The sequence below is a fragment of the Seriola lalandi genome, unplaced genomic scaffold (assembly GCF_002814215.2).
Source record: "Seriola lalandi dorsalis isolate HSWRI2012SDOR001 ecotype SW California unplaced genomic scaffold, Sedor1 jcf7180002054660, whole genome shotgun sequence".
Taxonomy (NCBI): Eukaryota; Metazoa; Chordata; class Actinopteri; order Carangiformes; family Carangidae; genus Seriola; species Seriola lalandi.
Genome location: NW_019525213.1, coordinates 324,574 through 346,965, shown reverse-complemented (window position 1 = coordinate 346,965; position 22,392 = coordinate 324,574). Strand labels below are relative to the sequence as shown.

Sequence of the window (22,392 nt, the reverse complement as noted above, 5' to 3'; positions counted from 1 at the left end):
GAGGGCCAACCAGGGCCCAGAGTTAGCACTAGAAACGTACTATAAAGCCAAGAAGCATGGAATTAAACACTTCCGTTGCAAAACTTCAAAATAAAATCGTATTCTTATATTTTCAGTGGGTCATTTTTTGTTTGACAGAAACGTTTCCACCCAAGTTTCTGACATTTTGTTCTAATGCAGCTTTTACCTATTCCAGGAAATCAGTTGTGAATTGTGAATGAAGCCTTTAGTCATCACTTTGCAGTCAGTAAATAATAATAATAATTACAGTTGTTTCCCTTTAGTTACTGTTGCCGTCTTCTTCATCCTGAAACTTAAAAGGTTTTTTTTGTTTGTTTGTTTTTTTATCAAGAAATTTGACAAGATTCATGCTTTTATTTTGGCAGGTAGAAAGGCAACTACGAATGGGCATCTGGGAAATTGAGTTTTTATGTGACAGCTGTTTGGTTTGAACAAAGTTGTATTACATATATGTGACCACGGCGAGGCACAATAGAGCTGCAGACTGCAGCCAGGACTCCACACATTAAATCTCATTTTATCCATATTTTTACTAGACAATGTAAAGTGAAGATATAATCACTGAAGGAATAAAAGTTGGCGTGGAGATTATAACGTTATATGTTTAATTATTATTTTATAGCTTTAATAATTGAAAATCTTTACTCAACTGTAAAAAAAAAAAAAAAAAAAAAAAAAAAAAAAAAAAAAAAAAAAAAAAAAGGTACCTAATCAAATTTAAACTGATTTCCTTTTTTTCCCCCATGAGAAATAGAATATAACCTATGGAGGTGAGTTCTCTCCAAATTAATCATTTCTTTTCACTTTCACTTTCTAACAACGCTGCCTCCTCTTCAAGGGTTACTTTAGACACTTCATGCAACTCTTAATTTGACAATTTCCTGTTGATGCAACAAGCCATTAAAGCAATATGCTCCTAGAAGTTTAATAACTGCTAATGAAACCATAGTGCATCTACTCTTTTTAATACACAGCCTCTTAGTTAATTGGTAATTATGAATTGGTGATAAATGAGTATTGACTGTTACCATTAGTTAATTATCATTAACATTAAAAAGTTCCTCATGCTGTCAATGCTGTAAAGGCCAATTACAACAGTTATTTCAATGATGTGGTTAAAAAGCAAACAAACTGCAATAAAACCCTATTGATTGCATTTTTTAAAAGCTTTGAACAGGAGGGTAAATGAAGTGTGGTGGAGTGACGCTCCTGTACATGCGGAAAAATCAAGAGCACCTTTCTCACTGACTATTGATCCCTGTTCATGTGAAGATATCAATAGTGGACTGAGGTCTCACTGGAAGGCATTAATGGTGAAAGTTACCGTTCAGAGGCTATCGATCCCTCCTCAGTGCTGTGAAATCGGACTTTTCTGTTTCTGCATCTGTTTTTAGATAAAAGAGGTTTTTTTTGACATTGAAGTGTCCAGCAAAATCAGTAGTGTTGAATATTTACACTGGGCCAGCACAGAAATCAGAGAAATCACTGAAATATCAAAACCACCAGGGAGAATTTGTTGCATGCATGACTTTTAAATCAATTACAGAAATGACTTGGCATGACAGCAATACATTTTCTTGTTTTCAAGTTTATTCTTTTGGCCATTTTGAATCAAGGACACTGTAGTTATGTGGTCTGCATCCTAGACCACTAATGCCACAGTGACGCCCCGTGGCAGATTTTTAAGATTGGTCAGAATTCAGGTCACAGTCACAGAAAGGCAAAGAGCAGCACAGTGCAGTCAATAGTGCCACAGCCCCCTGTGTAGACAGGGCAAAGAGTCTCAGTATCGCTGCCTCACTCTCTCTCTCTCTCTCTGTGCTATTTATCGCCCTGCTTCTTCCCACGGTTTAACTTTTAAATGGCCACTGTCTGTCCCTGGTGGCCCTGTGTGAGAATGTAAACAAACATCAGAGCTGATGAGGATCTGACCCCTGCACTGGGCCCGTTTTCCAAAACATAGCAGCCAGACCACTAGACCATGTCAGATTAGCCTCTTGGAAAACCGGAGTGGGGTTCTCAGGACATGGCAAGGTGAATACAGAAAGTCATAGTGATCTCTTTAATAAATAAAAAAAAGAGTTCGTAATGTTTTATATCAAAACTTGATAAGAATTGTTAATGCAATTTGTGTGAGTATTGGAAATAGTCAAAATGTAAGAAATGTGTTGTTTGTGCGGTTGAGTTGCTCAGCAAATGTTATGGGGTAATGACCTTCTACCATGACCTCACACATGAACTCCAGATGGCTGTAAAGACTCAAATGAGTAGTTTAACATTTTGTAAAATAAGCTTATTAACTTTCTTGCCAAGAGTTAGATGAGTAGAGCGATGCCTCTCTCTTGTCTGTCTACTCAACATAGGGCCTCAGACGAGACCTGGTTATCTTAGCTCAGCAGAAAGCCCCTCTAACGCTCACTAATTAACAACTTATTTGTTGTTTGTGTGATGAGTCCCAAAACTTAGGTGTAAAAATGACAATTTGTGATTTTACATGGAGTTATGTGCTGGTCTATTTCAGAGCTGGCAGTTGCCTGGCAACCAGCAGAGACTCCAGAAAGTTTCAGCTCCTGGCCAAGAAATAGTCACATAATATGATAACACATAGAAACACACTGCAAAAATGATCATCTGATATTTTTACACAAACGTGTAACGTGTTTATTTGTAAACCTTAGCGCTGCTAGCATGAAGGCTTTGTTATCTTTGGACAGAGCCAGGCAAGCAGTGTCTGGTCTTCAGGCTAAGCTAAGCTAACATTCTCTCATTTACAGCGCCATATTTACCATACATACAATTATGAAAATGTCAAACTACTCCTTTAATGCACTCTTATGTTGTTTAACCTCTTTCTGCCATCATCATACAAAGGATTTTATCTGTGCCTTATGCTACTTTAGCTTACAGTGTAACCTGGTAGAAATTGTATGTAGAGTTTTTATAATGCATATTATGGTACAGACAACAGACGATTTGCTCCACAGTAAGCATATGGGTGGAGGTGGCTTGTGCTGCAGAAGTGGTACTATTAATTTCTGCCATGGTAACATTGCAACTAATACAGTTCAGTCTGACTGCAGCTACAGTTAGAGGAGAATAGCCTGAGCCACTTTTAATATTTAATGATTTTATTGCAAGATAAAACAATATTTGTTTCAAATAATAGTTACTATATGCCTCCGGTTGATATGTACCCATGGAAATTAAAACAGGTTATCTGAAAAAATGCAATTTCTGAATAAAGCTCAATGGGATGTAAGCAGTGAAAAAAAAGTTTAAATATGAATCATATTGTGCAAATGCAGAAAGACTGAGCTGCATTGCTTCATGCATAGCCTAAATCCCAATTCGCTCATTCAACTTAAAAGTTTATTGGAAACAGCTTGCACACAGAACTTTTAGTTTAGTACAATAACATGTTCCAAGTACACCTGACACAAAATAACTATCACATGACCTTTGTCTGACTGGAAATTTATGTCAGTTATGTCAGTTTTTTTTAAATCACACAACGAAAAGTTTTTCTTCATCATATTAACAGTGAACATATGTTATGTGATATGAAATTACAGAGTTGCTGAATGTTTATTTTTATGTTTATTATATTAGCTAGCCCCCGAGCTAGATGCCAGGGAAGGCAGCAAGCTTGCCTCCACTCCGCCCGGAGCCGAGCCCCGAGCTGTAGCTGCCAGCATGACTTATCCCCCTCCTCCGGGTCACAGTGGCACAACTTGTCCCAAGGTAAGGGTAAAATGAACATGGGGATGGGGTAAATATAGCCCCACTGTTAATACTAATATAAAAATTATACAAAATCAAACAACTTTGAGTTAATTTGGATTTTTATTAATGCCATTTAGCAAACCCTCAAAACAAAAGATACTAGACTGATAACTTTGGGAACACAATGAATTCCCGTGACATGACAAAAATAATATTTTTTTTCCCTCTGGTTTACTTACCATTCTCTCCATGTGCTTGAGTCAATGGATTGAGGAACAGACTGAGTAATGTGAACTATACTTCCTTAATTTGTTGTCACATGATTACTCACCATTATTACTTTTTATGCTTACCTTGAGACACAAGGTGGCTCATTTCACCCACTGACTCGACTTAACCCGTTCTCCCCTATTCATGATGCACAGAACTACACACTTTTTTTTTTTTGCCGTCATCTTGTAATCCTAAATCCTACGGGGGGGTCAGTGTTTCACACTCAAAAGATCAGTTTAAGTCAGACACAGATGCCGTAATTGCTCACTTTCCAAAAATCCCTCTGAATGAGAGTGTCAGCAGAAAGCTTAAATTGTAAACGCTAATGTGATATATGTGCTTTCGTGTTTGTGTGCGTGTGTGTGTGTGGTGTAAGAGAGTGTGCATTAAAATTCCCTCTTCCTGCCCCCTCCCTCTCTCCCTCCCTCCCTCCCTCCCTCCTGTGTGTTCGTCTGGCGTCTCCCTCCAGTCTGTGGTATGGAGGGCAGAGAGAGGGCCCCTCTCTTGTGTCGCTGACTGGAATTACACTTATGGTCATTTAACATGACTAAACGCATGAGGCAGAAATGGAGGTTTTCCATTTCAGTGAGGTCCCGTCTCGTTGTTCACTCTTTCCTGACACAGCCTTGACACACATGTTTGAGGACAAATTATTGGGGCGACTGTAGTGAGATATTTTATCAATAAAAACTGCCTTGAACTAACTGCTTTCACTCTGTTATTCTCCAATCTTAGTTTCCAGCCCCTGCAGTTGAAATGTATCAGGAATTAACCAGGACTTGGATGAAAAGATGCAACGGATGTTTTACAACGTCAGGCTTCAAGAAGAAATGACAGAACACTGGCTAATTGGCAGTGGTGAAAAGAAAATGCGCACACAGTAGTTTTATTATTTGGGTCTGTCACAGGCACAGTTGGTTCCTTTAGCTCGAACAAGATATTTTTGTCTTCACTCCCTTTTAATCTTCTGAATGTGTTCCCAAAAAGATGAAATCACTTCTTCTGCACAGATAATTTACATTATCTTGATGTAGCTAATGTGCATGTAAAATCAGGAATGTTCTTCCTGAATGTGTCTGAGAGGCAGAGACACTTCAACGGGGATGCTGACAGCGGCTTGGACGAGTATGACTGCTCAGGGATGAATGCGCGCCTGTGCTTATTATGGCTTAGGCTTATGTGTCTGAGTGCATCAGGAGAAAATAAGAAGTGAAGTGCACTTTATCTCAGCTGGGTCCAGGTAAAATGTTTCAATTTCATCATTATAAACAGAGATTTCACTCTCTGAAATGTTAAGCACGTTCACCACCTGTACTGACTGATCAGACCTCTTTTCAGGTTGATGTTGCCCTTCTTTGATAATTCTGGGAACACGCAATCCACAACAGGGATCCATCATGAAGCTCTGAATATATGTAACCTGCCACCAGGGTTGGATAGTTGAAACAACAAGAGGATAGAGTGACATTTCACCTAAAAGCTAACTGACATCATTTCAAGTTGACCACAGTTGCTGTTCTTTGTAAAGGAGGAAACTACCAGCCACTTTTCAAACCCACAGGAAATGAGCTCTTGATAGGCTTCCTACACACTCTGATGAAGCAGCACTGGTCAGCCACCAAAAAAAGCAGCCCAATGATCAGACTGAATTCCCATTTTATTTATCACTTTTATCTATTTGACTCACTAAAGAAATTAAAGATAAGGATAGAGATACATTTATCTGGAATCACTTGCTCTGTAAGGTGGATTCTTGATTATGTTGTCATTGTAAAAGCTGGAGAAATGTAGCTGAAGAGTAGTATGGACTTCTACTTGTTACAGAGAGCAGAATCAGTGACATAGGAAACACTACAGACTTCTTCTGTGGTATTACAGCTGTGATAAATCAAATTTTAAATGTTAATGTTTAATGTTTGACATTCCCATTTTATTTCTAATTTAAATGGATCCTTTAAACACACCTCACATAAGGATACAATGTATTGCCTTTGCCTTACAGGACTCACTGGGCACACAGACACACACACACACACACACACACACACACACACACACACACACACACACACACACACACACACACACTCGAACATACACAGTGACAATAATGTATTGTGGTATTTAGGAATGTCATGGACAGCAGGCCAGTTGGTATGCTTCAGCTGCAACACAGACTATTTCTGAAATGACAAACAACAACCTGTTGTTATTTTGCCCTCTGCAATGCAAGGTGTTTACCTCTGAGAGAACGGGAGCAGAAGGAGGCTCGGGTTTTGTGCCGGGTTGCATGCTGTCGTTGGTGCGAGGCGTTCAAGTGCACAATGTTCTTAGCTGTTTGGAGGCTATTTGCTCTCCTGCTGAGGAAGAAAAACCCATCATCTTAGCCAGGTTGACTCCTATCATTTGTAATTCTTCAACTTTATTGCAACATTTACTTCTCTGCAAATACACACCCGACTTTCTATTATATATTCTAGAGCAAAACCATTATGGTGTCATGTTGCTAATTTGTTTCAACATGGCTTGCTCTGTCTGATGGATTAGTGAGTATGTGTGTATTTGGTTGCATTCAAGAATAACAAAAACATAATTATTCTTCTGCTACATCTGTATTATACACACTTATTATATACACAGTTTGACTCAAGTGGCCCCAAATTGTTGAAATCACATCTTGCAACATGGAATGAGGCTTTGTTCTTGTGCCTGCAATGAAGTGAGGATGTGAAACAGAGTTGATCATGGTGAAATCAAACATCTCCTGGACTGAATTCACACACACTATGCTCAGCTATTAACACATGTGTAATGTGGTTTTCATTTCCTTTATTGAAATGATGCGCTACCAAAGAAAAAGACCTCTGTGGACAGTGACAATGAGAAAAACTGATCCAAAATGAAGAAGATCAATCTGCTTACATTAATCCGTTACAGAGAATCTGCACTCCTTTTTAAGCCATGCTTGTCATGTGGCTCTTAGGATGTCAGTAGTCTGATGGTCTGTTTCTTGGTCCTGAAATATCTCAGCAACGATTTGATGCAATGCCACAAAACTTTGCACGGACATGCATGGATTCCAGCAGATGAATCCTACAGACTTTAGTATTCCCATGACCTTTCCTACTTTTAGCTGCAGGTTATTGACATCATTGATTTTTAGTGAAATGTCTTGACAACCATTGGATGGATTGCCATGAAATTCTGCTTTGATATTTATGTAAGTGTCCAATAGTTTGGTTCATGAGTGTGCTTTGTGTTTAGCGCTAATTAGCATGCTAACACACTCAACTTATACCATGAACATGGTAAACATTATAGTTTAATCTCTAGTTATCATTAGCATGTTAGCTTGCTGGCATGATTAGCTCAAAGCACCGCTGAGCCTGAGTAGAGCCTCAGATGCTAGAAGCGGTCACTCTTGTCTGTAGACACATTTTAAACCTTGCATCTGTTTCTCCTTCATCTGCTTTGTAAGTTTTTCACACAATTTGCATATAATTTAATGAAAAATAAACAGAAAGTCCATTATGCTAAGTTGATTCTGAGTCATAATTCCCAGGCCAGCTAACAACAATACATTAGAGATGTTTTCCGAATCTCATTTACTGTCTTAAATGCCCACACAAAATAGCCAGAGGCGAATACAGTCTCTGACTAATGTTATCTTCTGGAGTGAGTTAAACTCTCTGCTTTACTGTCAATGTGAGGAGGAGATATAAAGTGAAATCAACACGGTTATATACAATTTATTCTACACAATGCTGATCTGGTCTCTGCCAGAAAGAACGTCAATTAGACTCTCTTCTTTACCGGTTTCACAGTTTCTCCCCTCATTTTTCCGTCTCCTCTCCTCCATAACCAACCAAATCTTTCCACCACCAACTCAGAGCCAGCTCATATCTAGTTACTGTCAGAGTCAAGTTTTCCATTGGTCTCCTGGGGATCCTGGACTACAGAAGACAGATGGTATAGTCTGTCCACTGTAGCCAACAGTAGATGGCACATCAGTTTTCCTCAGTTTGTGCATCCCACAGTGAAGAAAAAAGCATCAGGCTGGCAGCAGGCCTGGGCAGAGAGAGTTCAAAGGTCAAGTGTCAGACAGGGACTGATGTGGACAGCCGCATGCCTCAGCCCTGACCTTTAACCTGGAGGTGCGTGAGGACAGTACTGTACTGTTCTGCTGAGGAGAGACTCAGTCACACACAACCACAGAGTCTTTGATGGAAACAGTGGCAAATACAAACCACCACATTAAAGACAATTTACAAATGCACACAAGGCAGTAGAGATTAACAGAGCAGCTGTGATTAAGCACGCTTTAAAAAAACATACAGATCAACATGCACAGACACATGACCTCCCACTTCCTCCCCCAGCATACTCAGCCGACACCCTGTCCCACTCTCATGAGCCTCACTCTGGTCTAAATGGGATCCTGATGTTCTGTTAACCCCCCCCCCCCACGCCGCCCCAACTCCCCTTCGGCCAGAACCAAGGCAGTTAAACGCGATTTCGCACTCCACCCCTCGTCCTCAGCTGCCGCAGAGCGACGTTGACAAGAGGCAGCTGTTGCGGTGGTGAGAGGGTGTGAGTGATGCAGTAGGCAGCAACCAGAGAAGATACATAGATAAATAGGCAGATACTCAGACATATGGTAGGGGGGGGCTTACCTCCAGCATGCACGCCCACATTATAAATATGTGAGCAATTGCCATTTTATTAGCACATAAGTCTGTGTTTGTGGCTTGTGGGGTTTCTTTTAGCAAATTTGTAGCTTGAGCGCCTCAGAGATGTAAGGATGAGAACATTTGCAGACAGGAACAGCAGTAGAGGACATTGAAATGTTGAGGAGCTGCTAGAGGACGGGGGAAAGACTGTCTTGGTCTGGAGAAGGGAGCCAGTTCAGACAGCTGGTATCATGCAGCACTCTAATAAAACTCTTCCCCTTTTACTAACATTTCCCTGTGGAGACAAAACCCAAACTAACGAAGATGCAGAGTTTGGGAAGCCTGCTGATAGTGTGCGCACATATGTACGCAGGCGGGCAGGCTCACCTTGTAAAAATGCACATGCAGTCAGGGGTTTTATTAACTTGGGATTACTAATAAGCTCACCTCTGTCTGCCAGATTTGGGCCTGGATAACTGAACTGTGGTGTGTGTGAAAGTGAGTATGGTTGTGTGACCTGCTTGTCCTTGGCTCTATATGCGATTCTGTATTTCTGGCATCTGTTGCTTTCAGCAGAAGCTCAGATCCAGGTGCCATGTCCTTAAGGCAAAGCTCTCATGTGCAGCATGTATGTGAGTGTGTGTGTGTGTGTGTGTGTGTGTGTGTGTGTGTGTGTGTGCATGCGTATGTGTGTATGTAGTGTATGCCCATTAGTGTGTGAGGTGCTGAGTGACACTCCCTGTTCCATTTTGTCAGGATGTGTCAGCACCCTCATTGCTTTTCTTTTTGTCCCTCCAGCCCTCTCTCCTCCATCTCTTTTTCAGCTCTGTGCCGCAGCTATCACCAGTTCAGGATGGTTCGGTATTTTCTGAATTTTTCGTCAAGGTGTTTTTCTTTTCTGTGGGAAAGAGGTGCTGCTCTGCTCCTCAGGTTTCCCCCTCAAAGGCCTGTTGTTAACAGAGCTAGCTGCTCTCATTATGAAACACTGTTAGCCTCCAACTGCTTATTGATTTGAATTGGCGATGTTAAAAATGAATTTTATGCAAAACAACAGACTTAAAGGTATATTTTTTTCTCTTAAAGTCACAAGTGTCTTGTGGGCGAAAAAAAGCTGTAAATGGGTTCATCTAAATATCAAAAAATAGCTTTTCTCACATGATTTTAATTGACATGAGGCCTCAATTGACATGCGATTTGTGAAGTCAAAGTAGTAAAAGGTTAATATTTTTGGTTGAAACCAAAAGGAACACTGGAAAACTTTCACCAGATCCTGGCCCCACTAAAATCTTGTCATTAGCTTGTACTACCTATGCTAGCCAAAATTAGCTGGCTAAGCTGAAGAAACAGGAATTTGTATGTAAAATTTAGCATACATAATCAGTTTTTTAATATTATTTTACACAACGTTCAGTTTCAACCCCCCTGAAGCTGAAAGTTAGCAAATTTGCATTTGCCTAGCTATTCAGCATCTGACTTATGCAGGAGACCAGAGGTCCCCTCATGATTATCCCCAAGACTTTGTTGCCTAACCCTCATCATATTTTGTTTGCCATAACCCCCATATGTCCCTACACCTTATCTATACAGTACAAATATTGCACAAAGAGAGAATTTTGAAGAATGCTATCTCAAAAACTGTGCAAATAAGACCGAATCTTTCTCCGAGGCTAAATACCACTGGAGCTGAATTAGTAATTTGGGTGAAATGAAACATTAAAGTTTCACTTTATTGCTGCTCTTTACTGGGTGCAATATGTGGTAACGTATCTGGGCAGAGTTCCTGGGCATGGCAAACAAAATTAGATGCAGGGTAAAATTGTATTTTGCTCTCTGCTGCCTCCAGGGATTTGTTATGTAAGCAGTCTAAAATGTTTAGGCGAATTCTTGTTATTCCTCTAGCTGATCCTCTTCCTGTAACGCTGGACAGGTTCCTTCGCTACTTGAGTGTTGGTGTTTATTTTTACCCCATGGGCAGAACAAGGTACTGTCCAGGATGTGCACACACACTCTCGGAGATATATGGACACACACATACACACAAACAGGCTCTTCTTGTCATGTGATGCAGGCCTTGTGATAGTTGATGTTGTTATAGGAGACACATTCCAGCAGGATTTGGAGAGGGGGATCTTAGGTGTGAGTTGGTGTGTGTTTCTGGGAGTGTGTGTGTATGTGTAAAGTGCTGGGGTGCTTTAAATCAAATCCACCGCACATCGTCCATCAGCAGATCTTACTCTCAATCATCGGCACAGTAACTTTACGCCGCCAGCAATGCAACCACAGACCATATCCCATTTTAGCTGTTTTTTTTTCGCCCTCATGGGTCATCTGCTAAAACTGTGGTTTAAAGTCTACGATCAAGTGGCGCCAGTGTCATCAACGCCTCTCATAACATGGATGGAGGACACAGAGTCCCGTCGACCCCTTTGACCATGTGCATCTAATAGTTTATGCACGTGTAACGTCTCTATAGAACAACAACACAACACTGTGGGTATTGTTCTCCACCTGAAGTCATTATGAGGGTATCACTGTCTAACTGAAAAAAAAATCTTCTTATCTACATTTATAAACTCAGACTGTATCACGATCTGCAGTCCGTGCTGTAGTCAACTACCTGGTCTCCATAGAAACACAGATTTTCAGACTTCTGTCTTGTACTTCACCAAATTAGTTGTGTTGCTGAACTATCCCTGCTGCCTGATTTGAACACTACACTTCAGTTTTGTCATGTATAATTAATTGATTATTGAGAGAGGCCCTGGGCATAAATCTCCCACACTTACACTGTGGTTGTTACAAGATCCTTATCTGCTTCAGTGATGAGTGGGCTACATCCACTGAAGGCTAAACTATGGCCTTGGAGCTCAGGCCCCAAATGAGAAGATGTTTTGTTGCTGATTACTGTCAGCAATTGTACATTTTGAAAGAACAGAGTAAAGGTCATATTGAAACCTATGACTAAAGGAGTCATTCTCATGCATTATCTCACTGGATTCATCTCAGCGATAGTGAAACTGAAAGTGAGAACATTAACAGGTGTGACAGTAACCTCCTAAATGACCCCTAAACATCCCTGGACCCCACTGTGAGAACCAGTTGTATGTCCTACACCTGTCATTGTTCTGCAGTACTGTACAGTGTTTAGCCACATGAGTCAGGACCATATGTTTATTCTATTTAAAACAAACAAACAAGTAAGACAGGTTGTACAGCAGATGACTGATTAGATTCTTAGATTTTGTCATATTTCCCGATAAATAAATAACATTTTATTTTTCTCCTTATAGAGTTCAATTTATTCAGGCAGTTTTATATTGCTGTTTCATTTGTCTTAAGGTTTATTTACAAACTAATGCATTTGTTAAGTTGCCTTATTTTGTGAGAAATCATTTTTATATTTGTCAATTTGCACTTTCATGATCATTATTGGCATCAGCATCAAAATTCAAAAAGGGTATTGACACCAGTATTGAAAAAAAGCAGTTCATTAATCGATTACTTGATTAACAGAAATTTATTCAGCAATAATTTTGATTATCAATGAAGCATTAAGTCATTTTTAAAGCAAAAATTCCAAAAGGCCCTAGTTCTAGCATCTCAAACGTGAATATATGCTGGTTATATTATTTCTCTATTACATATAATTGATATTTGGACAGTTAATTGAACAAAACAAGTAATTTGAAGTACATTTACCCCATAGTACAATATGTATAAAGTGAAAAAGCTGCTATTTAAAGTAGCATACCAGTAGCTACATCACAATTATATGCAACCACATAATCTACAGTGCATATAGCTACAATACTTGGATAAATGTATTTGTTACTCTTCACCTGTGGTGCTAATGAGCCGAGAACCTACAAACTAGTCGGCCTGTCACTCTCCTCGAGCCCCCGCCCCGCCGCTCTGTTAACGGGAACTCCCCCTAAGTTCCCCGGTTCTCCTCTCTCTGCTCATTCTCTCCATGAGCTGTCACACACACACACACACAAACACACTCATACACACACTCACATATCCACCCCCTCCATACACACACTCACTCACAGCGTCACACACATACACGGAGTCGCTGCATGTTGGAGCAAACGTCCGTACTCTCTCTGCTGTTCCCCGGTTACCGAAAAAGCGACTGTTTGATTTTCGCAGTCTGCGGCGAGCCTCGTCGTGACAGAGTTTGGAAGCGGCTGAAGGGAAGGGGAGTGAAGGAGTGAAGGAGTGAAGGGGGGGTGGGAGAGAAAAAGGTAAGAGATGGTGTCAAACGGCGTCTTTTCTCTTCTCTCTGTTTGGAAACTTTACCGTGTGTTTACCGTCCTCTCCGCCGGCTCGTGCGTTGTAAGGCAGTGATATGAGCCTGTGCGGGTTGATTTTTCCAGCTGCAGGGTTTTTTGATAACCAGGGCGTGTTTAGTGAAGTATTTCTGTTTGCGCGCGCGTATTGGGTGCGTGCGTTTTTGCATGTGCGTGCGCCACCTCATTCACATTAGAGGGGGGGGATCCTCCTGTTGTGTCAAAAGTGGAGAGTTTCGGAGATTGGACGCGGAGATTGTGGCAGATCATTGAAGGGGGGGACCAGCCTGCTCACTGCAAAAAAAAACAAAAAAAAAAACGTGAGTGAAATCTGATTTTTCACTGAGAAGGAAGGCTGCTCCTGAAGTATGATCAGGTAACTTCATTTTGCAAGCGCAAGGCGACCCAATTTTTCAAATTCTGCTCGGGCTAGAAAGGTACAGACTCATGTGAGACACAGAAGTCCAATCAGGCACAGAAATCAGAATTTTCTCACCGAAATTTTATGTTTTTTTAATGTACATATTTTTGCAGTGCACTTTTGGTGTAACTGGCAAACCGGTATCCTATCAGTCTGTATCAGAGCCTCATATTTGACTTTAAAGAACAGTTTAGTCACTGTAGCCAATGGTACTGCATATGGTGAGCACCTCTAAAACACAACAGCAATTCAGTGTGTTACACCAGCCAAAGAAATGTGTAATTCTTTTTCTTTTTTTTTTTTTAAAACAACAAACAAGATAAATAATCAACCAAGGTGTATTTCTGGTAGTATATCACTGTTCTGTCTTCTGTGTATATAGGTGTGTGTGTGTCCTTTGACACTTCATCATGTGTTTGTTTCTGTGTGTATGTGCATATAGCCTATATGTGTGTGTGTATGTGTGTTCATGTGTGTGTGTGTGTGTGTGTGTCGGGTTGGTGATATCCTGTCAGATCCTGTGAGGTGGGGGTCAGTCACAGGGTCTCCCCTCTGGAATTCTCCTAGAATAGATGTAACACACACATATACACACACACACACTCACTTTGAGCAACGTCTTCAGTCAGCTTAATGTCTTATCTTTTAATGATGACCCATAATGACCTCGGTGCTTTGATTTCACAGTGTGTAAAGGCTGCTGGAGCCCAGAAATCCACTTTATTTGAAAGTTCCACTAATAGACGAACTATAGCGACGTTGTGCTCTGAAGTTGGATTGCCCTCTTCTCTTTGATGCTGACACTGATATAAGTCTCCTTTACATTTCAGAACCATCCAGTTAAGCTTGTGTCTGTGAATCTGCGAGTGTATTTGTGCTCCTCCTCCTTCCTACTGGTGGAGCGGGGCTTTGGCAGTTCTACAGGTGTTTGTCAGATTGCAGATTCAGCTTGTTGTTGATACTGAACAGAGTAGTCCATTAATCACTGCACATGAGCCTTTATTGTTATATTTTTATTTTATGTTTTTATTCTTTAAATATCTAGAAGTGAGATGAGAATGTGTCTTTTCTTCTTCTTCCTAGCACACATGGTTTCAAACAGTCTCACAACGTTGTCATAGATGCTGTTCTGGATGTATTGCTCAAGGACACTGTGGCAGTTCAGACAAACCTGGAATTTAACAGATAGTCTTTCAGTTGACTGTCCCGTCTTTTTCCTGCTCTTACCGACAGTGGAGAGTGACAGCACTGAGTCATACACGATGCGTCAGAAGAGCAACAAACCAATGCTCTCTTGTTGCTCCCTGGCCTGTTCAATGGATGTGTCTGTGAGATGATGGATGCTTGAAAGTGTGTGTGTGTGTGTGTGTGTGTGTGTGTGTGTGTGTGTGTGTGTGTGTGTGTGTGTGTGTGAGTGAGAGATGGAGTTAGAGGATTTTGTCTGCTGTAACTTGAGCCTGGCTGAACACACTGCCTCTTGGAAGGCCACAAAGACTGGGGAATGTGGAAGTGTGTGTGTGTGTGTGTGTGTGTGAGAGAGAGTGTGTGAGTGAGAGAGTGAGAGAGCATCAACATCCAAACAACCACAGAGCTTCTTAACACGCAAACACACTCGCCTAGAGACACCACCACCACCACCACTGTAACCAATCAATGACTAACTTTGAACTGAAACTAATAGTCGGTTAACGGATTACATGATTGGCAGAAAATTAACTGACAATAATTATCTTAATCAGCGACTGGTTTAAGTCATTTTTAGGGCAAAAAACGAAAAACTACAGCTTCTTTTCAATAGGAGGATTTGCTGCTTTTCACTGTTTTGTACCATTGTGAATCTTGAATAATTGAGTCATTGTTTGGTCTAAAATATCAGCACACATCACAGTGTCAAATATATTTTTGTCACACAAACCAAAATATTAAGTTTAGTATCAAATAAAAAAGCAGTTAATTCTTACAAAAGTGACGCTTGAACAAAGGAATGTTTGTTGTTTTTGCCAAAACTTAAACTAGCGATCAATAGTCAAATATTTTTTTGTTGATCTACTAAATGATAAGCTGTCTCAGCTTTAACTCAGTGTATCTGCAGACTCCGAGTACCAATTCAATAACTACTCTTTTCCCCCAAATTCAACATCTGTATCTTTCACTGCATGGAACTGATTAGTTGAAGCAATGAGTCACTTTAGCTTAAGTCATTTTCAAGCAACAAAGCCAAACAGTCACTGATTTCAGGATCTCAATGAGGATTTGCTGCTTTTTTTTCTTACATTATAGTGAATTATATATCTTTGGATTTTGAACTGTAGACCAGACAAACAAGACTTTTGAAGGTATTAACTGAATAGATTAGTATCCATGTTTTTCTATTGTTTTATAGACTAAGCAAGAAAATAATTGGCAGATTAATCAATCATGAAAGTAGTCATTAGTTGCAGCCCTAAATAGAATATGTCTTTGAGGACATTTATCCCTGCTTTCTGACATTTTACACACTAACAGATTAATTGATTAACTTGATTAATTGATATTGAAAAGAGTCATTAGTTGCCGACTCTCTGGTCTGTAATGAAAGACAGATGGTAGCAACTCACGTGGCTGCATGGCTGTGCATAATGTTTTCCACCTTGCCCTCAATCTAAACTGATGTGTGTGTGTGTGTGTGTGTGTGTGTGTGTGTGTGTGTGTGTGTGTGTGTGTGTGTGTCTGTCTGTCAGTGAGTTAAAGACAGAGAGAGGGAGCGTTTGAAGGTGTCATGATGTACTGTGTGTGTGAGAAAACAAACGATACAGGCGTGCTTCACTCCTCGTCATGGATGGACTGATGCAGGACAGTGCTTTACTGGGATGAAACATGATGTCTCCATGTGTAAATGAGGAGAGAGAGAGAGAGAGAGAGGGAGAGGCCATCCTTCCTCCAGTGATCAGTGTAGTAGTGGTTTTTCTCATTATATCTAGAGATATCAGCACGAATCGTTTTATCTGAGCCAGAGCTGTCATTCTTAATACTGAAACGATGACAGTTTATCAAAAGATTCTGTCTTTTCCTGTTATCATCCATTTTTAAAGGGCCACTGAGATAAGTTTAAACCATTTAAATGACAGAACATTTTAATAATCTGCAGCCTTTGTCTCTGCTTTTCTTCTTTTTTTTTTTTTACACCATCACTCTTCTTTTCACGGACTCTGTGTCTCTTCTCGTCTCCCTTCCTTTTATCAAAACATTGCGGAGGAGGTTGTTTTATGTTCTTTAACTTCCAGATAAGTCGACTGATCAGCGACTCTGCCTGTTGCTTCCCACCTCCAATGGATGGTTCGTGGGTGGATTGGTGGGCGGATGGCCGAAGGAGTCTGCGTCTGCTTTTTGGAACTGTGTTCATGTGAGCCACGGTTTTTCTCGCCGCCCCCCCCCCTCACAGATGTGCGTCTTTTCACAGGTGCTTGTTGTTCCCAAGCTTTGTAAGGTTGCGTGAAACTTCCTAGATGTGTGTGTATGGGTGTGCGTGCATGTGCGATATTAATCTGGGCTTTATCCATGTCTCACATAGGTGTGGAAGGACAGTAAGTGCCTAACAACAATATCCCATTGGGATAGATTGGGAGTGTCCTGATGTAACAGAGTAATGCGGTTGTGGTGGTTTAGGGCCGACAGACGTAGGTTGGATCGGTGGGATGAGTCACAGATCACAGACTCACAACGTCCTGTTTCATTTCTGTTCATGTCAGTTCTATTCATATCTGCATTTAGCATTTAATACAACAGCTCTTGTTGCCAAAGCAAACGCAAGAAATAACACATTATTTTTAGATTTAGATTCTCCATGATAAAAGACACAAACTGTTTAGGTATGTGATATTGGATGAGAAAATCCGACAGGATTTGAACCTGATATCTATGTTTTATTTATGTTTATTGTTTCTTTATTGTTTATTTGTTTAGATGTCCTGAGAGAGGTTATGCTCCTTGTTGATTCCCCAGTGGTTTGTCTTTTTTTCCTTCCTGTTTGACTTTGTTTTTTGGACTTTTTAGTTATCCAAACTGAGGGCCTAAGCATAGAGAGGGTGTCACGTGTTGTACAGACTGCAAAGCTCTTTGAGGCCAATTTAGATTTGTGATTTTGGGCTGTATGAAGAAAATTGACTCGGCTTGATTAATCTCCTTCAGCAGCTCGGAGCAGGTTTTTAATTCAATTCAGTTGGATGTTATTGAGTAAATTAAACGTGCGCTCCACAAAGTGCTAATTCTAAGAATGCACACAAAGCGAGGTGTAGACCAGTGTGAACTTGAATGAATTACTTAATTATTAGTCCATTAAAACTAAAGGGGGATTCCACCTATTTTACTTCTGATGTTCAGCTCACTCACCACGAAGAGGAGCACTCCTACTGCTGCAGGATTATTTCTATCTTCTCCAGCTCTGAAGGGAGCTCTCAAAAGGCTGAGGAAATAACCTTGATTATGTCATCAGGAGTTAACTGAGTTTGGGCTGAAAGCCTCTGTTGTGAACATGTGTGTTTATCAGACGGTAAACAACCTTGGACCATTCTGTTTTTAGATCTGTCAATCTGTTCTCAATGTTTTGGAAGTGCCATGCTAAATTGCAGGAGAAGCACTTTAAAATGTATTTTTAAGTTTTGGAGTTCAAAACATTTAGGAGTGAGCTGAGAGGAAATAAAAAAATCACAGAATGTATTATTAGCACAGCAGGATGTGCCGCTGTGTTCTTTCCTTCAGCCTTTAAAAATTCAGCAGCCTCTGTCGGCATCATAGACAGTTTAGAAAACTACAAGACCAAATCTTCAGTTGACTTCTGTTTATCCATCTCCATTGACCTCTAGCTATAGAACAAGTTGCCTCATAGTCCACAGTAAGCACTTTTTTTTTAGATGTTTTAATCAAGTAAGTAAAAAATTAAAGAAAAATACATAGTTACACAATTTCAACAGGTACAGAGGTTATGAGTCTGTGAATGCAACACCAGCACAGACACGCAAGAGAATATACGATGCGAGTTCAGTCAATAAAACAGTTATCTAATAGATGCGTAAGAGAGGTGGAAACTTTGTTTGAACTAAAATGGACAGACACACACCTCTTTGGTTAAGTTGGGACAACTCCCTGATTCTGTTTAACTCTGTGTCAGACAGCTACCGTGTGTAAATAAGAGTTGTGTGTGTCTTATGTAAAGGCAGAAATAAGAGGACAAACAGGGAAAGATGCACATCAAGAGAAGACACACAGAATCCAGACGAATGCAAAATTTTAATTAAGTTTCATTTTTGGCTTACTTTCATGTGTAATTATGAGTTACATCACACCCACACCCTAACTCTGTATGTCTGGCCCTCTGTCTGGATGTGTGTGTGTGTCTGTGTGTGTGTGTGTGTGTGTGTGTGTGTGTGTGTATTGGTGTATGGGTGTGGTGTGTCTAAACTCAGGCCAGTTTAAAACCGTGTAGCAGGCCACCGACCGCTGTAGGACTTCTCACATTTATGCTTTCTAATTGATTCAGAGTGTGATTTATGTAGCTCTCTGCAGCCACATGTGCTTGCCTGCCCTTCGCTAGCCAAACACACACACACACACACACACTCATGTTCTCACATGTACACACACATAGACACACAAAAGCTGTGAGTTACTCATCACCGCAGCACAAGGCACTATTGTACTGACCGTCTTCATGGCACTTTTAGTGACACAGTCATTCACATTTCCCAGCAGCATGTGTGTGTGTGTGTGTGCGTGTGTGTGTGTGTGTGTGTGTGTGTGTGTGTGTGTGTGTGTGTGTGTGTGGGTGGGTGGTCGTCTCATGTTCCATGTAACACTGCCGGCTGCTAAAAATGAAGACGTGACAGGGAAAGTGTGAGTGTGATAGTGAGAAGTGTGTGTGTGTGTGTCTTTTGGGACACACACACACACACACACACACACACACACACACACACACACACACACACACACACACACACGCACACACAGCTGCATCTCAATAAGCTGAGGTTACATGCTCTGCTTGTTTATCATGGCCTTTTGCCTTCAGGTGCTCATCTCCAGTCAAAATTATTATTATTATTTTTTTTAAGATACAGTTATTCTAGTAACCTTCATATCGCAAATCACAGCGAGCTCAGCTGCCTTGAACTGAGTTTAGTTTTGGGAAAGCAGACAGAGCAGTTTTTATCTCTTCATGTTTTCTCTGAATTTTAAAAGAGAGAGTGACTCAGAAGAATCAAAATAGAGTTAATTCAAAGACAGAGAGTGAGGAGATTCTTCAAAGTTACGCTGCAAGAAGTTCACCTGTTGTTGTTGCATGTTGTGGTTTGTGGGAAACCATAAAGTGGGTTATCACCACAGAGGAAAAGGTTGGATTAGGTTCACTACTCGACAGTGTTGGTGGTAGCCTAAAGCTGGCTTGAATTATACTGACAAAGCTGCAGTTATCATCAAAGCTTTTCCTTGATATTGATATATGTTATGACATTTAATTAAGAAGTACGAACCATTGAGGCAAGTGTGTTTTTACTAGAACAACATCCAAAGTCTATACATAGTTAAAGAGTAACTCCATTTTATTACAACTTGGCTCTCTTCATTGCTAATCCATATGCTTGTCTATGTCTATATACAGTATAGTTTATCAGCTGTGATAACACTGTACTCATTCAATTTCTGATACCTTAGACTACATTATCTTATCTCCAACTACACAAAAAAAGAGAAAACAAATTCATACTATTTAAAAAAAGAAGCAACATTATAAAACAGAGATAAGAGATTTTATTCTGCTCTGTATGAGTTTAAGGAATAGTTTTAACCTTAAAAAGAGAGTTCCAGAAGTCAGGACCCCTGTATCTGATTGGTTGTGAGATGTTTAAGATTACATGACTGGTTCAGTAGGAGTGAAGTTGTGAATTGATTTGAAAAGAAGATTGTCTGGAAGATATCCTTCTTTAAATTGTAGCCTGTATATAAAAGTACATGTTTAAAAAAAACAAATATCATATATTATATATAAGAAGTTGAGCTTCCAGACATAAAGGAGCTGATGCAAGGTGGAGATACAGAATATGTACTAGCACAGACAGGTTGTTCAAACCCGAGCATTATTTGGAAGTAAAACTGAAAGTGAACACAATTATAATCTCAGCAAAAATCCCTGTTGGCAAAGGAAGGTTTATGTGCGTGCACAAACACAACACTTACAGTGGGTCAAAGCTGAAGCAGGATATTTTCAACAGACAGTTGCCTGCTTGTGTTTCCATATCTTAAACAGACAGATAATATTTCACTTATCATTTGTTATTGCTCTGAGACGTGAGTGTGAGAAAACATCTTGAGTGATAAACAATGATAATGAAATATTGTTCAGTTGTCCTCTGATTCACCTCTCTCCTTATTTCCTTGTATCCATTCGAGCAACTCATGGCGTAGTTGTGCGTGGTTGTCAAAATAAAGCCCATACACAGAATCGAAAACACCAGTGTTGGGGATCGAACCTAGCCCACAATGGGCTGATTCATACATGAGCGTGTGGGAGGTGCACTGTGTCTGATGGCCTCTTCGAACCACCTTTAACCACAGAGAGATCCACCCCGGGAAAAAAAAAAAGGAAGGAGAGAATGAAAAGAGGAGGAGGGAGAGAGTGCGAAGATTAGTGAGACAGGGATGAGGAGTCGAACACTTCGATTCACAGATCTCCCATCGTCCTCTGCTGCTCATTGACTGGCTCCATTGTGGCTGCGGAACGGCGTGCCGATTGGCTGGTTCGGGTCTGAATGTCACTGCTTCTCGTCCGTGGACTCTGGAATGTGTGTGTGTGTGTGTGTTTTTGTGCATTTGTGTGCAATGAGTTAATAGCTATCCATTGAGTGGCTGATTGTGTTTTGTTGTCCACACTGGCTGTCTTTGTCCAGACTCCACACACACGCACACACGCACACACACACACACATGCACACATACACACATATGTGCACACATCTGAATCCGAACCAGGCATTCCTCCAGTGTCACGGCACTTGCCAAGAGAGACGGAAAGAGGAAAAAGAGTGAAAGAAAGAAAGAAAAAAGGAACTAACTAACTAACAGTACCATTCATAGTCATGGCGGTGTGGTTCTTCCTGGCCCGGGGTTGAGATATGAATGGGTCTGAGGCTAAAAATATTTTATTGCTGCTGTTTTATGCTCCTTTTACTCCTCCTGCTCTTTTCATTACTCCTCTCCTCACTTGTGCTTTCTCACAGTAGAAGCAGATGAAGCCTGTGCTGCATTAAGATGCGATTAATAGCATTTCTGAGTTTATAGAGTGAGATTGTGGTTGCAGTTCTTCAAGGTGTAAATGTGTGCAAGTAAAATAAAAAAAAAAAACCCAAAAAAACAGAAGTGAGAGATTCAGAAAAGGGAGGAGGACTTTCAAGAAAGGTCATGAGACGGAAGCCAGGCCTGTGACATCATGAGCAGACAGTCTGTGCAAGTGCGACGTCCTTGGCCTCGCAACATCCTGAGCTGAGTAACAGACAGGCTGACTAAATGACAGAGGCAAAGGGCTGCTTTTTAACGGTCAGTGTGGGTAGACCATGTGTCTCACTGTCTACCACAGATGGAGAAAGACAGGGGGGGGGGGGGGGGGGGGGGGGGGGTGGAGAAATGACAAGATAGAGCAAGAGGGAGGAGTGAGGAGACATGAAAGGAAGGCGGCACAGAGAGAATGACAGTAATCCAGTGCAACTCGTAGAAAGAAGGGAAGTAGAAAGACAGAGATGCGGGTAAATTATTTGATCCAACGTTGGGAATTTTGCTTTTTTTTTTTTTTTTTTTTTACCACGGAAATACCTCCAGTGCAGCAGGGGGAAATGGGGAGGGGGGGCTATTTCGGGCTTTGCTCTTGTTTGTTATGCCAGCCGGTATCTCGGGGCAGATTGAAGGTTTTGCAGAGCTCTAAGTACATTAACATGTGATGTGGGAGGAGAAGAAGAAGAATAGG

At 40.7% G+C, this 22,392-nt stretch overlaps 1 protein-coding gene across 2 annotated transcripts in view; it reads left to right on the top strand.

Annotated features, from left to right (window-relative positions):
* The first annotated feature begins 12,672 nt into the window (after positions 1 to 12,672).
* Positions 12,673 to 22,392, top strand: part of ppp2r3a (protein phosphatase 2, regulatory subunit B'', alpha) — a 63,686-nt gene continuing 53,966 nt past the window's right edge. Inside the window, exon 1 of one of the 2 annotated variants that reach the window (XM_023420931.2) lies at positions 12,673 to 12,937. The gene's annotated coding sequence lies outside the window, so the exon portion shown is untranslated. Of the gene's footprint in view, positions 12,938 to 13,102; positions 13,359 to 22,392 lie in introns of those variants that run through there. The other variant, XM_023420930.2, reaches the window with a different exon arrangement.